The sequence below is a fragment of the Macaca thibetana genome, chromosome 1 (genome assembly GCF_024542745.1).
Source record: "Macaca thibetana thibetana isolate TM-01 chromosome 1, ASM2454274v1, whole genome shotgun sequence".
Lineage (NCBI taxonomy): Eukaryota > Metazoa > Chordata > Mammalia > Primates > Cercopithecidae > Macaca > Macaca thibetana.
In genome coordinates, this window is record NC_065578.1 from 25,547,627 (window position 1) to 25,559,290 (window position 11,664).

The 11,664-nt window shown below is 44.0% G+C and overlaps 1 non-coding gene across 1 annotated transcript; it reads right to left on the minus strand.

Moving 5' to 3' along the window:
* Nucleotides 1–11,345: 11,345 nt before the first annotated feature.
* On the minus strand, nucleotides 11,346–11,449 carry LOC126945558 (small nucleolar RNA U13). The gene has a single exon (XR_007722482.1). It is a non-coding gene; the product is annotated as a small nucleolar RNA U13 (small nucleolar RNA).
* Between the last annotated feature and the right edge of the window lie 215 nt (nucleotides 11,450–11,664).

Below are 11,664 nucleotides of genomic sequence, written 5' to 3' on the forward strand. Positions count from 1 at the left end.
ATTTTTGTATTTATAGTAGAGATGGGGTCTCACCATGTTGGCCAGGCTGGTCTTGAACTCCCTACCTCAGGTGATTTGCCCACCTCAGCCTCCCAAAGTGCTGGGATTACAGGCATGAGCCACCTCATACGGCCTATCATTGTTACTCTTATTATTATTTTGGGGTTGGGGGAGGCTTTACTTCTAAAGAGAAAGGTCAGTGTTTTTGATTTTCCTCCTTCTGCCATGTGGCTTTTCTAGAAATAGTCTTTGAGTTTCTTTTATTAGTTAATCTTTATCTTTTTCTTCCTCCTATAACCTTTTTTTTTTTTTTTTTTTTTTTTTTTTGAGACAGAGTCTTGCTCTGTCGCCCAGGTTGGAGGGCAGTGGTGCAATCTCAGCTCACCACAACCTCCACCTCCCAGGTTCAAGTGATTCTCCTGCCTCAGCCTTTCCAGTACCTGGGATTACGGGCATGTGCCACCACGCCCAGCTAATTTTTTGTATTTTTAGTAGAGACGGGGTTTCACTGTGTTAGCCAGGATGGTCTCTATCTCCTGACCTCAGGTGATCCTCCTGCCTCAGCCTCCAAAAGTGCTGGAATTACAGGCATGAGCCACCGCCCGGCCCTTTCACCTTTTTATATGTAAACTAAGCCTTTGTCGAAAGCTATTTATGGCAAAGTTGTACAATTTTATTTGGAGAGCAAAAGATGATAGGTATGTATGTGAGTATCTCTGGTCTATTTTCTTTTCAAGCTTTAATCACCCTGTTATTCATAGACCTGGTTTGGAAGAAGTAGACAAGAAAGACCTCTTTTTCTTTCTTGTCGACCAGGCTGGAGTGCAATTGCGCAATCTCAGCTCACTGCAACCTCTGCCTCCCGGGTTCCAGCAATTCTCCTGCCGCAGCCTCCCAAGTAGCTGGGATTACAGGCACCTGCCACCACGCCTGGCTATTTTTTGTATTTTTAGTAAAGACGGGGTTTCACCAAGTTAGCCAGGCTGGTCTTGAACTCCTGATCTCAGGTGATCCACCTGTCTCAGCCTCCCAAAGTGCTGAGATTACAGGTGTGAACCACCGTGCCCAGCCTAAGAGAGACCTCTTTATCTGGAGTAAATGGAGCTATCATCAGTAATCGTAAGTGGGTTTTAGAGACTCAGTGATTTTGTGTTGAGGAAGTAACAACTCTTTTTTCTCTAATTTTATCACCTACAAACTTGCAGAGTTCTCTCCAACTATCAGTTGTTCCTGTTAGATATCTAGAGCTGAAAAGATGTAGTATTTCAGGGTGCATTCATAGTACACGGTGATGCTGAGATGTGACAAATGCATTACAAAGTCCCTTATCAAATATAAAGGAATCTCATTACTTTTGCTCATTACTCATGACTCTATTTTTGCAGATGTTCCCTATAAATATAGTGGGCAATGCATTTTTTAAATGTTCACTTTAGCTTACTTTATGAATAGTTATCTTCTATTTGTTGAATTTGTTCTAGGATGCCAGAAAAAGAGCCTAACTGATAAACTTTAAAGAGTGATTCACTGTTGATGACTACCCTTTTCGATTTCTTCTTGACTGAAGAGCTTAGCTGAGGAACTTGACTCAGTCAAGAAGCTGCCTAGAATCCACAACTGGATATGGACAACAATTGCATATATGTATTTTTGAGACAGAGTCTTGCTATGTTGCCCAAGCTGATCTAGAATTCCTGGGCTTAGGAAATTCTCCCACCTCAGCCTCCCAAGTAGCTGGGATTACAGGCTACAGGCTACAGGCTACATATGTGTGTGTGTATGTGAGTGTGTGTGTATATATATATATATATATATTTTTTTTTTTTTTTTTTTTTTTCTGAGACAGGGTCTCACTCTGTCATCCAGGTTGGAGTGCAGTGGTGCTATCTCAGCTTTCTGCAACTTCTGCTTGCTGGGCTCAAGTAATTCTCCACCTGAGTAGCTGGCACTACAGGTGCAAGCCACCAACACCTAGCTAATTTTTGTATTTTTTGTAGAGACTAGGTTTTACCATATTGCCAAGGCTGGTCTCCAGTTCATGAGCTCAAGTGATCCACTCACCTCAGCCTTACAAAGTGCTGGGATTACAGACATGAGCCACTGTGCCTGGCTTAATAAATATTTTTAACAATCACAACAAAACACCTAGATCCATTCTACTTGTTCAGGATTTACCAATCTGTTAAAAATTGTTTCGAATGCCTGAATGTTCATAAAAACTTCTTTTTTTTTTTTTTGAGACGGAGTCTAGCTCTGTTGCCCAGGCTGGAGTGCAGTGGCACCATCTTGGCTCACTGCAACCTCTACCTCCGAGGTTCAAGCGATTCTCCTGCCTCAGCTTCCTGAATAGCTGGGATTACAGGCACCTGCCTCCATGCCCAACTAGTTTTTGTATTTTTAGTAGAGATGGGGTTTCACTGTGTTGGCCAGGTTGGTCTTGAATTCCTGACCTCGTGATCTGCCCACTTTGGCCTCCCAAAGTACTGGGATTACAAGCGTGAGCCACCGCATCCCCGCCATAAAAACTTCTTAATAAATTGGCCAGGATGATCTTGTTCTTCCCTTCTAGCCATCTGTTAGCATTCTACAAACCAGTGTTTCATTAGCCAACCATATTCCTTGAGATAATGCTAGGTGTTCAGGGTGAAGTAAATTTAGTAAACACTGTATATTACATCCCTCTCTTGGAAATAGTCATAATTCATATTAGTAAATAAAGGCCCTCAGAAGTTCTTCAGTGAAGGAAATCTGTTTAATTTTGTTTAGCTTATTGTACTTAGTAAATACTTTTTTTTTTTTTTTTTTCCGAGATGGAGTCTTGCTGTGTCGCTCACGCTGGAGTGCAGTGGTGCGATCTTTGCTCACTGCAACCTCTGCCTCCTGGGTTCAAGTGATTTTCCTGCCTCAGCCTCCTGAGTAGCTGGGATGACAGGTGCACACCACTATGCTTAGCTAATTTTTGTATTTTTAGTAGAGGTGGGGTTTTACCGTGTTGGTCAGGCTGGTCCTGACCTCATGATTTGCCCATCTCAGCCTCCCAAAGTGCTGGGATTACAGGCATGAGCCACCGTGCCTGGCCTATACTTAGTAGATACTTTCTAAGTGGCAAGTTGCAATTCAAATGTCACTTTTCACATGAATTTTATTTATTTATTTATTTATTTTGAGATGGAGTCTTGCTCTGTTGCTCAGTCTGGAGTACAGTGGTGCCATCTCAGTTCACTGCAACCTCGGCCTTCCAGGTTCACGCGATTCTCCTGCTTCAGCCTCCTGAGTAGCTGGGATTACAGGCGCCCACAACCACGCTCAGCTAGTTTTTTTGTATTTTTAGAAGAGACTGAGTTTCACCATGTTGGCCAGGCTGACCTCAGGTGACCCGCCTACCTCAGCCTCCCAAAGTGCTAGGATTACAGGCGTGAGCCACCATGCCCGGAATGAATCCTTTCATGACTCCCAGAGGCAGAATCCAATGTGTCTACTAGTGAATTCACATAGCTCAGAATTACATTATAAAGTGCTATAAAAATAATGGTTTCTGATCAGGCATGGTTGCTCACATCTGAAATCCCAGCACTTTGGGAGGCCAAGGTGGGAGAGTCTCTTGAGCCCAGGATTTTGAGACCAGCTTGGGCAACCTTGTCTCTACAAAAGAAAAAAATTTAATTAAAAAATAAGCTGAGCATAGTGGAATGCACCTGTGGTCCCACCTACTAGGGAGGCTGAGGTGGGAGGATTGCTTGAGCCCGGGAGGTTGAGGCTGCAGTGAGTCATAATCATGCCACTGTACTCTAGCCTGTGTGACAGAGTGAGACTCTGTCTCAAAGAAAAAAAAATTAGTTTCTGTTAATATTGTAGTGTAATATTTTTATTGCAAGCAACAGAAAAATCATCTCGAACTATCTTAAACAATTAAGGGAGGCCGGGCGTGGTGGCTCACTCCTGTAATCCCAGCACTTTGGGAGGCCAAGTCGGGTGGATCATGAGGTTAGGAGATCGAGACCATCCTGGCTAACACAGTGAAACCCTGTCTTTACTAAAAATACAAAAAATTAGCCAGGCGCAGTGGCAGGTGCCTGTAGTCCCAGCTACTTGGGAGGCTGAGGCAGGAGAATGGCATGAACCTGAGAGGCGGAGCTTGCAGTAAGCTAAGTTCGCGCCACTGCACTCCAGCCTGGGCAACAGAGTGAGACTCTGTCTCAAAAAACAAAAACAAAACAAAAAACAATTAATTTAGTCATCAGCTGAAAATTCAGGCAAAGCTTTTTCCTCAGTGTTAAGGTTCAATGATGCTACCAAAGACCTAGTTTCTTTCCATTTCTCCTTCTGAAATATTTGATATCCCTAAGTGTGTGTGTGTGTGTGTGTGTGTGTGTGTGTGTGTGTAGACAGAGTCTCGCTCTGTCACTAAGGCTGGAGTGCAATGGCGTAATCTCAGCTCTGTGCAACCTCTGCCTTCAGCGCTCAAGCAATTCTCCTGCCTCAGCCTCCTGAGTAGCTGGGATTACAGGCGCCCACCACCGCACCCAGATAATTTTTGTATTTTTAGTAGAGACAAGGTTTCACCATGTTGGCCAGACTGGTTTCGAACTCTTGACCTCAGGTGGTCCACCTGCCTCGGCCGCCCAAAGTGCTGGGATTACAGGAGTGAGCCCGGTGCCTAAATTTGTTCTTTTGTTATGTCAGGATGGTTACAGCAGCTTCTAGGAGGGCTATCTGTGTTTTCTTCACCTCTAATAGGAAGATAATATCTCTCAAGGAAACTCCTTCAGAATAACAAGAAAGTATCCTTTCCAGAAGCTCCAGCAAAGGTCTTTTTATATCTCATTGACCTGAATTAAGGTCACCTTTTCATCACTGATCTAGTCAATGTCTACGGGGATAACCATGTGCTGGGCTTAAGCCAAGTTATCCCTGGATGTAGGAGTGGAGTCAGCTTCCTTATGTGGTTACACATAAGAGAATATGGATCCTGTTAATCGGAGGAAAGAGAAAGACTGCTGGGCGATCGAAACCAACAAAAATCCACTACATGATGCTGACCACATTCAACTACTTCTGTATTAATGCCTTGATTAGTACACTAATGAAAATTTCTGTATAAATTAACGTTCACACAAAAACTTGTACATGAATGTTCATGGCATCAATATTTTTTGCGTGTCCATTTTTTAACTCAAAGACTTTGTTTTATTACAGTACATAGACTGGGATTGATGGGAAGGTGTAGACATCATGGGCAACCATGGTTAGCATCGTTAGCCCATCCCCATTGTCATGAATGTATCAAAGGTGCCTCTACTCTGCATCATGGTTTTCCCAATGCCACCCATCATGTCCTGATCCTGCATCCCAATCCTGAGACAAAAGGTGCTGAGGAGCACCCTGGCCACCATGGCCACTGTGCAACCCATTATCAAAGCCCATCTCCATGCAGTTAAAGCAGCCTGACTGGGACTGTCCCTAGGGACCCGCAATCACTGACATCTCGCTCTCAGCCTTGGTCGCTCAGTTCTCCATAGCATCGAATTCATAATAGCCAAAAAGTGGAAACAATTCTAGTGTCCATCAACTGAAGGATAAACAAAATGTGACATAGCCACAAAATGGAATATTATTCAGCAATAAAAAGGAGTGAAATACTGATACCTGCTATAACATACATAGAACTGAAAACATTATGCTAAGTGAAAGAACCCAGTCACAACAGGCCACAAATGCGTGATTTATTTTATATAAAATATGCACAAAGTAGATTAGTGATCACCAGAGGCTAAAGGAATAGGGTTTAGGGCATGACTGCTAATGAGTAGAGGGTTTCCTTTGGGGGTGAAAGAATGTTCTGGAATTAGATAGTGGTGTGAATATACTCAAAACCACGGGATTGTACACTTTAATTTTTATTTATTTTTGAGGCAGAGTCCCAGTGAGTTGCCCAGGCTGGAGTACAGTGGCATGATATTGGCTCACTGCAACCTTTGCCTCCTGGGTTCAAGTGATTCTCATGCCTCAGCCTCCCAAGTAGTTGGGATTACAGGCATGTGCCACCACACCCGGCTAATTTTTGCATTTTTAGTAGAGACAGGATTTTACCACGTTGGCCAAGCTGGTCTCAAACTCGTGGCCTCAAGTTATCTGCCTGCCTCAACCTCCCAAAGTGGTGAGATTACAGGTGTGAGCCACCGCTCCTGGACTTCTTTTTTTTTTTTTTTTTTGAGACGGAGTTTCGCTCTTGTTGCCCATGCTGGGGTGCAATGGCACAATCTCGGCTCACCACAACCTCCGTCTCCCAGGTTCAAGCAATTCTTCTGCCTTAGCCTCCCGAGCAGCTGGGATTACAGGCATGTGCCACCATGCCTGTCTAATTTTTTTGTGTGTTTTTAGTAGAGGCAGGGTTTCTGCATGTTGGTCAGGCTGGTCTCGAACTCCTGACCTCAGGTGATCTGCCAGCCTCAGCCTCCCAAAGCGCTGGGATTGCAGGTATGAGCCACCGTGCCTGGTCCAGGCCCTCTTTCTTAAATTAGCAATGCACATGAATGCAGACCAGCATCTTTGCAGCTAAAAACCAAAAATATGTTTGAAGATTGTTTTTTAGTTGGTTTATTTTGTGATTTGCCACTTGCACAGATGCCATGTGGTCACATATCATTACAGAATTGAACTGATTAGTCCATGTTTTCCTCATTTCCACAGTATTTATTTTACCTATTTACTTGCAAAAAATTGCTTTCACTTCATTTTCAACTTTGAAAGCAAAGAGTTCAACTATGGCTTTGAATTAGTTTTGTCTGATTACTGCTTATTATATTTAAATTATTTTAAAAACACTGTTACTTTGTTTTTTGTTTTTGTTTTTTTTTGAGACAGAGTCTCATTCTGTTTCCCAGGTTGGAGTACAATGGCACTGGCTGAGCTCACTGCAACCTCCGCCTCCGGGGTTCAAGCGATTCTCCTGCCTCAGCCTCCCAAGTAGCTGGGATTACAGGCGCCTGCCACCATGTCTGGCTAATTTTTGTATTTTTAGTGGAGACAGGATTTCATCATGTTGGCCAGGCTGGTCTCGAACTCCTGACCTTGTGATCTGCCTGCTTCGGCCTCCCAAAGTGCTGGGATTACAGGCATGAGCCACTGCGCCTGGACTTACTTTGTTTTTTTGTTTCCTGTTAGGGACAGGGTCTCGCTATGTTGCCCAGGCCAATCTCAAACTCCTGGCCTCAAGCAATCCTCTTGCCTTGGCCTCCCAAAGTGCTGAGATTATAGGTATGAGCCCCCACATCTGGTCCTTAAAAACAACTATTACATTGAATTTGTGTTTCCTCCCCAGAGAATTTCAGCTTGGGTTTTTTGTTGTTGTTGTTGTTTTGTTTTTTCTTTTTTGAGATGGGGGTTTCATAGCTATGTTGCCCAAGCTGATCTTGAACTCCTGGGCTCAAGGGATCCTCCAGTCTCAGCCTCCTGGAGTAGCTGGGATGGTAAGTCCCACCACACTGTTTGGCTGCCCAGAAGATTTTAATCATATTAGCATCATTGAAGTTAATGGTCTTTGTATTTAGCTCCATGAAGGCAAGATGTAGAGGAACCTATATGTGCAGGTGGAATTATTGGTGATATAAATAATCATGAATCTGAAGAAAGGGAAGACCAGAAATAAATTTATCTTCTGTGTTCTTTCTGGCTTTATTTAAACTTGCCACTCTTCCTTCTCCTTGCTACCCCAGTTTGTAAGTACCCCAGTTTGTAAGTAAGTACCCTGTTTAGTTCTACCATTCAGAAGCATTGATACTTATTTTTTTCATCACTTACTATTTCTAGGAGATACTTTTCATACCCTTTCCATCTTGTGGGTTGGGTCAGGGATGGATTAAGGCTGCAGATCCCGCTGGTTTTGTCTTGTTCTTGAGATTTTCAGGAAGCTTTGTGAAATAACTGTCCCTCTTTTTTTTTTTTTTTTTTTTTTTTTTTTTTTTTTTTTTTTTTTTTTTTTTTTTTTGAGACGGAGTCTCGCTCTGTCACCCAGGCTGGAGTGCTGTGGCCGGATCTCAGCTCACTGCAAGCTCCGCCTCCCGGGTTCCCGCCATTCTCCTGCCTCAGCCTCCCGAGTAGCCGGGACTACAGGCACCCGCCACCTCGCCCGGCTAGTTTTTTTTTTTTTGTATTTTTTTTAGTAGAGACGGGGTTTCACCGTGTTAGCCAGGATGGTCTCGATCTCCTGACCTCGTGATCCGCCCGTCTCGGCCTCCCAAAGTGCTGGGATTACAGGCTTGAGCCACCGCGCCCGGCTTTTTTTTTTTTTTTTTTTTTTTTTTTTGAGACGGAGTCTCGCTCTGTCGCCCAGGCTGGAGTGCAGTGGCCGCATCTCAGCTCACTGCAAGCTCCGCCTCCCGGGTCTACGCCATTCTCCTGCCTCAGCCTCCCGAGTAGCTGGGACTACAGGCGCCCGCCACCTCACCCGGCTAGTTTTTTTTGTATTTTTTAGTAGAGACGGGGTTTCACCGTATTAGCCAGGCTGGTCTCGATCTCCTGACCTTGTGATCCGCCTGTCTCGGCCTCCCAAAGTGCTGGGATTACAGGCTTGAGCCACCGCGCCTGGCCGAAATAACTGTCCCTCTATGAAATAACATGGATGCTGCCTTTAAGAGCTGACAGCCCCAGTATGGCCAGTCATATATGCTTTTTCTTTTACTTTTCTTTTCTTTTTCTTTTTTTTTTTTTTTTTTGAGACAGAGTCTCGCTCTGTCACCCAGGCTGGAGTGCAGTGGCGCAGTCTCGGCTCACTGCAACCTCTATCTCCCAGGTTCAAGCAATTCCCTGCCTCAGCCTCCCAAGTAGCTGGGATTACAGGCAACTGCCACCACGCCCGGCTGATTTTTTTGTATTTTTAGTAGAGATGGGGTTTCACCATCTTGGCCAGGCTGCTCTTGTACTCCTGACCTCGTGATCCACCTGCCTTGGTCTCCCGAAGTGCTGGGATTTATAGGCATGAGCCACTACTCCTGGCCCATGTATGATTTTTAACCTAGAAAATTCCCCCCCCCCTTTTTTTTACAAGGTCTTTCTCTGTCACCCAGAATGGAGTGCAGTGGTATGATCTCAGCTCACTGAAGCCTCGAACTCCAGGGCTCAAGTGATCCTCCTGCCTCAGTCCCACAAGTAGCTGGGACTACAGGCATGTGCCATTACGCTCGGCTAATTTTTTGTGTTTTTGTGGCATCAGGGTTTCGCCATGTTGCCCAGACTCATCTCGAACTCCTGGACTCAGGTGATCCTCCTGCTTCTGCCTTCCAAAGTGCTGGGATTACAGACATGAGTCACCACGTCTGGTCTCCTCTTTCATCCTTTTTCCAAACTTGTTATTTATGTTTGTATTTATTTTACCAATCTCAATTCTATATAAAAATGGAAAGAATAGTATGACCATGCCATATATGCTTTACCTAAATTTAGCAATTGTTAACACTTACCTAAGTAAAATACTAATGTTAACAATGTGTGTGTACATATATAGCAAATAGGGTAAAATATGTGTATATTTAAAACACACACATACTGGCTGGGCATGGTGGCTCAGTGGCCCAAGCCTGTAATCCCAGTACTTTGGGAGGCCGAGGCAGGTGGATTGCCTGAGGTCAGGAGTTCGAGACCAGTCTGGCCAACATGGTATAACCCCGTCTCTACTAAAAATACAAAAAATTAGCCAGGTGTGGTGGCAGGTGCCTGTAATCTCAGCTACTCGGGAGGCTGAGGCCGGAGAATCGCTTAACCCAGGAGGCGGAGGTTGGAGTGAGCCGAGATCGCACCATTGCACTCCAGGGCGACAGAGTGAGACTCTGTCTCAAAAAACAACAATAACAACAACAAAAACCACACACATACATATATAGCTTTTCAAATTATTTAATGAGCCTTTCAAAAGTAAGTTGCAAGTTATAGAAATCATGACACTTTCCTTAATATGCTAAATATTTTAGCATGTATTGCTTAAAAGAAAATATATTCTCCTACTGAATTAGCTTCCTACAGCTGCCATATCAACTTACCACAAACTTGGTGACTTAAAACAACAGAAATGTGTTCTCTCACAGTTCTGGAGGCCAGAAGTCCAAAAGCAAGGTATCAGCAGGGTTGCGCTCCCCTTGAAGACTCTAAGGGACAATCTGTTCTTTGACTCTTCCAGGTTTGGTGACCATCAGTATCCCTTGACTTGTGGGCATGTCACTCCAGTTTCTGCCTCCGTGGTCACATTGCCCCTTCCTCTTCTCTCTTTTCTGTGTCTCTTATAAGGGTACTTGTCATTGGAATTAGAGACCACCCAGATAATCCAGGATGATCTCATCTCAAGATCCTTAATTATACATATGAAGATCCATTTTCTAAATAGCATTCATATGTTCTGGGGATTAGAACATTGGCATATCTTTTGAGGGCAGGCACCATTCAGTTGAGTACACCTACATAACTATGATTGTCATCCTTAATAAATTTAATGCAGATACAATTTTATTATCTACTATATAATCCATATTCAGATGTTCCCAATTGTCCTCAAACTTGACTCTGTAGTTTTTTTTTTTTTTTTTTTTTTTTTGAGACAGAGTCTCGCTCTGTCGCCCAGGCTGGAGTGCAGTGGCGCAATCTCGGCTCACTGCAAGCTCCGCCTCCCGGGTTCACGCCATTCTTCTGCCTCAGCCTCCTGAGTAGCTGGGACTACAGGCGCCCGCCACCGCGCCCGGCTAATTTTTTGTATTTTTAGTAGAAACGGGGTTTCACCGTGGTCTCGATCTCCTGACCTTGTGATCCGCCCGCCTCGGCCTCCCAAAGTGCTGGGATTACAGGCGTGAGCCACCGCGCCCGGCGACTCTGTAGTTTAAAAAAAATTCAGTATTGCATTTACTCCTCAGGTCTCTTGTTTCCTTTATTCTTGAACAATTCAACCCACCTTTTTTGTTTTTCATGACATTGCCACTTTTGGAGAGGTAAGGTCTTAATTTGGATTAATCTGATTATCATGTTTTTCTTTTTCTTTTCTTTTATTTATTTATTTTTTATTTATTTATTTTGAGATGGAGTCTCACTGTGTCGCCCAGGCTGGAGTGCAGTGGTGTGATCTCGGCTCACTGCAACCTCCGCCTCCCAGGTTCAAGCAATTCTCCTGCCTCAACCACCCAAGTAGCTGGGATTACAGGCACCCACCACCATGCCTGGCTAATTTTTGTATTTTTAGTAGAGACAGGGTTTTACCATGTTGGCCAGGCTGGTTTCAAACTCCTGACCTCGTGATCCATCCGCCTCAGCCTCCCAAAGTGCTGGGAGGCATGAGCCACTGTGCCTGGCCCTTTTTTCTTTTTTCATGTCAGACGGGTAATGTGCTAACATCATAACAATGTTTGTGGATGGCACATTTCACACATCCATGGGAATACCCAATCATCATGCTTATGAACTACAAAATGATCTGATTATTTCTTTATAATTAAAGGTAAATATTTTTGGCAAAAATATTATATAAGTGGCCACTCGTTCAATAAAAAATGTCTTCAGGCCAGCCTCAGTGATTCACACCTATAACCCGAGCACTTTAGGATGCTTGAACTCCAGAGTTCAAGACCAGCCTGGGGAACATAGTGAAATCTCATCTCTACAAAAAGTACAAAAATTTGGCCGATAGGG